Genomic DNA, 6,000 nt, shown 5'->3' on the forward strand with positions numbered 1-6,000 from the left:
GCGTTTCAGTTAGTTCATACATTTCAGCATTCAATTTCATGCAAGCCACACAGCCAAAAGACTGGAATGTTTTTTTTTTTTTTTTTTGGTTGAAATATGATATATGATGACATTCAACAGAAAATTGTCCAGTAGACAAGCTTCCTAAACAAACTCAGCCTCCTTCATCAGCTTCCGCTAATCAAAGCCGAAGAGCTGACGAGCTACATCTTGTAACAAAAAAGTTGGAAGTTTTAAGAGGCATCATCAGCCGTACCTTCACTCAACACATTTTTATTTCTATTTAATTTGTATTCTTTCTATTTTTATGATTGTTAAGTCCAATATCACACAACTTATTTTAAGAAAATGTGAATTCGTATTTACACAAGAGGGTATTTTGGTAAATGTGGATAACTAAGCGCCAATTTAAAAGTTCGGTTTTTTTCCCTTGTCCACCCATTTTATACTGGAGGAGATCGTCCCCCTTATTTTGATCGTCCCTCAACTATGTCTCATTGTCCCAGGCACGGTCTCGGGATTAAAAATGACTAGGCTAACTTTCATGCCAAGTTTTTCAGTCGAAAAGTTTTTATTGAAATTTCGATGGAGTCTATTTTGTTTTTATGATACTTCCCAAATTGTATATAACAAGCATATCAACCAAAGAATTAGGTACTAATAACTTAATAACACAAATTTCATTATAAAAAAAATATATTGCTCCAGACCTTGGAAAATTACTACTATTTTGGAGAATATTCATATGCTGAGCCGATATTGTGAGATCATCCAATATCAACATATTTCCAGAGAGGCATGTTCAAGTTTTTCCTGCTCTACTCTTGGATGTTTTAGGTGGCGGTGTTTGTAAAGGAGCGCGTAGCTTTTTTGGTGTCATTTTCTGATTTTTAATTCATTTTTGTAATTTTTTTTTTAAAGATAAACAACAACAAAAATGCAAGAAAGAAGACATGTGGCGGTCTCATAGGGTGACACCTGTTGAAAGCTCATACGTGTCAATCACTTTAATTTAATATGAATTTTTCTAAAATTCACAATAAATACATTAAAACTAGAAAAATACACCGAAAATTCCTACGAACTCTTTGTGACATTCTCTTTGCCCAAAAGCTCCGAAAATCTTATTTTGACTTTGAAAAATTGAAAGTGATAACAAAAGCTCAAATTTGTCTATAAACAAACCAAAACACTACTTAATGTTTTATAACATAATACCTTTGTTCCCTTGGTCCAATGATTACCATCAAATCAAATATGTGGAATCATGAAATTTTATACCTCTAATATTGAAGGCATTTTCGTAAGGAGCACGTAGATTTTTTTGGTGTATTTTTCTAATTTTTTATTAAAATTTTCAATTTTTTTAAGATAAACAACAAAAATGTAAGAAAGAGGACATGCGGTGGTGTCGGAGGCAATATTCGAATAAGGATTTAATTTTATTTTTTATACTATAACGGTATAAAATTAAAACATATAAGGATCTTATGTCTATGACTAATTTACTATAGTCTATATGTTATATCTATTTAATATGAATAAAATGCATATAACATCATCAATTAATCTAACAAAAATTATTATTAATTAATTTAATAAATATGCATATCAAATTATCAATTAAATAAATAAATCATAATTGATCATACCTAGTCGTGTGCCGCGTACCCTCTTCCTCCTCAAGTTTGCTATTGATTATACAATAGAGTGCCAAATCAGAAAAATAAAATAAAATAACATATTATACAAAAAAACCTGAAGAAAAAAAACGATTTAAAAAAACAAAAAGAGATAAAATATGAATACATAGTTTGCTTCTGATTGGGACTGTTGGCTACTGCAAGAGTCTCAATGTAAGGAGGCTTCTTTAATTCAATTCATTTTGCAATTTGGACTCCGCTTTGTATTAATGGTAGTAGGTTCTACAGTGGAGGTTTTACAAAGGGATTAATGGCAGCAGGTTCTACGGTGGAGGTTTTAAAAAGGGATAACCTTACAAAACAAAGTCGTATTAAGAAAGGTTCTCCGCTTTGTATTAATGGCAACATGTCGTATTATGGCTTCTTATGGAGGTTTCATCTTTCTTTATTTTTTGTTTTTTTGCTCTAGTCCAAAATGACGTCGTTTTTGGCTAGAAATTTAAAAATAAAATAAAAAGGTGCGGGAGCTGTGTTGTGCATATCAGCCCAGCAACACACGCACAACAAACAGAAAGGAGTTTCGCTTAGGCATTTCATCGAGCAGTTGGCGGGCACTTCCATGGTAGACCAGAGGGGCAAAAACTGTGACCTCCAAAGTGTTTTCCGGCAAGGGGAGGTGAAACTGCACCTCTTTGCGCCTTTGTGGGTCCACCAGTGGTCATAGGGCGACACAAGTCAAATATACTGACAGCACAATAGTCATAAATTGCCACGTGTCAATAATTCAATTTAATATAAATTTTTCAATGATTTAACTTCTAAAATTCATAAAATATATATTAAAAAATCAGAAAAATACACTATGAATTCCTTATCACATTCTATTCGCCCAAAAGCTCTAAAAAGCTAATTTTGACTTAGAAAAATTAAAAGTTACAACAAAAACTCAAACAACAAATAAAAACCTAAACCCATATAAGGACACTTCAAATTTGTTTCTATCAATATTGAAACTAGCAAATTAATCTATATATATAAAGCAAAAGGCCGAGAATGGTGAAATATTCAAAATACCAGAAAATGCCCTTGGTTAATCCAAACATTTAGAATTAAAATTATTAATTAAATGAGGATAATATGGTAAATTCACACTTTTTCATATTATAAAAAAATATAAAAATAAAAATCAAATAATGAATCCTATTATTATGGAACACAACTATCCATTATCTTTTTTAATTTTAAAATAAATTTAAATTTGTTTTAAATATAATAAAAAATAAAAATAAAAAAGCCTCTCCCAGGTGTGGAAGTGCATGTGGAGAGGCTAGTGACTTATAACCCAAATTACTTTTCCTACCTTATAATAACACAACATAATTCACCAAAACATAATAATATAATTTTATACCAATTCCATTGTAATTCATCTATATATTATATACTAGTCTCTATGCACGCGCTTCCGCGCTTGCGAGAGGCTTTTTTTGAAAAAATTTAAATTTATTTTAGAATTAATAAAGATAATGGGTAGTTGTGTTCCATAAAAAGAGGATCCATTATCTAATTTTTCTTTTAATTTTAAATTTTTTTATTATGAAAAAGTGTGAATTTACCATATTATCCTCATTTAATTAATAATTTCAATTCTTAATGTTCGCATTAACCAAGGGTATTTTATGGTATTTTGAATGTTTCACCATTCTCTGCCTTTTGCTTTATATATATAGATTAATTTGCTAGTTTCAATATTGATAGAAACAAATTTGAAGTGTCCTTATATGGGTTTAGGTTTTTATTTGTTCTTTGAGTTTTTGTTGTCACTTTTAATTTTTCTAAGTCAAAATAAGCTTTTTAGAGCTTTTGGGCGAATAGAATGTGATAAGGAATTCATAGATACGTTCGATATTTTCGATATTTTAGCGATATTACACCGATATTTTGACAAAATATTGCTAAAGTGTGAGCGAAATTATCGACATCGATATTTTCCGATATTATCGATATTTATACGATATGTACATAGATATGTTTCGAAATAATCGTGATTCGAAAAAACTGAAATATCCTCAATATTTCAGACTATGGACGTGACCAATATGGATGTTGTTGTTAAGTGTCAGAAAATGCAAGGATGCAAGACTTGGACAGGTTCTTCAAAGAGGACTCCTGCTGCTGCTGAATCCAATGAGAACATGAACAAGAGGTTCAAGGTTTAGGTTATTTTCTACCTTTGACTTCTAGCAATAGGTTAACCTACATACTGGATCCCAGCTCTTACTTTTGACTTTGATGAGTTAAATGAGTTTTGAAAATTACATCAAATGTGAATATCCAAAGAAATTATGCCAACATATTATGAATATTTTAAGTTTCAATTATTTTATACTCCACAAGAGCCAAAATTGTGCCCCACCACCCAGGACAAAATCAATTAGATGGTGTTTGCATGTTGATTTGTTATATACAGCATCACAGATGCTTTATAAGTACACACATACTTATAGTTTGTGATGTAAGTTAGCTGGTCATCTCTTGTTCATTGAAAACCTTTTCTGCAAGAACTTGCTTTGTAAGTTTTGATTTGTTTCTTTGAACTATAATATTTGTTCAATGATAGAATAAGAAAATATCAAGATTATTCATATCAGTATATTATCTATTTCTTCAACTAAGATATTCACCGCATAATGCAACACCTCTTGAGAACATTTCTAATAAAAAATTTTACCATTCAATCAAAAACATTTTATAGACTTACACTTTGTTCATTGATTAGAGTTGCTCACATGTTTATCTTCTATATTGGAGAAGAATATAACTTGTTCATAGACTAGAGTTGGTCACATGTTTATCTTTTATATAGGAGAAGAATATAACATGTAAGGAAGAGCTTCTTTCTTTTATTGAGAATATCTCTGATGGTGTTGTTAACTTTGTTGATTCCTATGTCTCTCTCATGACGGATTTGGAGGTAAGTTCGAATATGTAATTGATTCATATTTTTGGTAGGATGTTTTATTGTTTTAACAATTTTTTTTTATTTGTTTTGTACATTGTGCAGGCTTTGGTACATTACAAATAAGTCGTTATCCTTTATTCTGATGTTGTTGGGGATGTGATCTACCCAATCCAGCATCTGGACTTTGATGATGAGTTGAAGGGTTTGTTCTTCAAGTTTGACGTGACCAATATGGATGATGTTGTTAAGTGTCAGAAAATGCAAAGATGCAAGACTTGAACAGGTTCTTCAAAGAGGGCTGTTGCTGCTACTGAATCCAATGAGAACACGAAACAAGAGGTTCAAGGTTTAGGTTGTCTTCTAACTTTGACTCATAACAATAGGTTAACCTATATACTGGATCCCAGCTCTTATAATTGACTTTGAAGAGTTAAATGGGTTTTGGAAATTACATCAAATGTGAATATACAAAGAAATTATGTCAACATATTATTATTCATATTTTTGGTAGGATGTTTTATTGTTTTAACAATTTTTTAAATTTGTTTTGTACATTGTGCAGGCTTTGGTACATTCCAAACAAGTCGTTATCCTTTATTCTGATGTTGTTGGGGATGTGGTCTACCCAATCCAGCGTCTAGACTTTGATGATGAGTTGAAGGGTTTGTTCTTCAAATTTGACATGACCAATATGGATGCTATTGCTAAGCGTCAGAAAATGCAAAGATGCAAGACTTGGACATGTTCTTCAAAGAGGGCTGCTGCTGCTACTGAATCCAATGAGAACATGAAATAAGAGGTTCAAGGTTTAGGTTGTCTTCTAACTTTAACTCCTAGCAATAGGTTAACCTATATTCTGGATCTCAGCTCTTATTTTTGACTTTGAAGAGTTAAATGGGTTTTGGAAATTACATCAAATGTGAATATACAAAGAAATTACGCCAACATATTATGATTCATATTTTTGGTATGATGTTTTATTGTTTTAACAATTTTTTTTTAATTTGTTTTGTACATTGTGCAGGCTTTGGTACATTCTAAACAAGTTGTTATCCTTTATTCTGATGTTGTTGGGGATGTAGTCTACCCAATCCAACATCTAGACTTTGATGATGAGTTGAAGGGTTTGTTCTTCAAGTTTGACGTGACCAATATGGATGTTGTTGTTAAGTGTCATAAAATGCAAGGATGCAAGACTTGGACAGGTTCTTCAAAGAGGCCTATTGTTGCTGCTGAATCCAATGAGAACATGAACAAGAGGTTTAAGGTTTAGGTTGTCTTCTAATTTTGACTCCTAGCAATAGGTTAACCTATATACTGGATCATAGCTCTTACTTTTAACTTTGAAGAGTTAAATGGTTTTGGAAATTACATCAAATGTGAATATACATTATG

This window comes from Prunus avium, chromosome 5 (genome assembly GCF_965620075.1).
Source record: "Prunus avium chromosome 5, drPruAviu1.hap1.1, whole genome shotgun sequence".
Lineage (NCBI taxonomy): Eukaryota > Viridiplantae > Streptophyta > Magnoliopsida > Rosales > Rosaceae > Prunus > Prunus avium.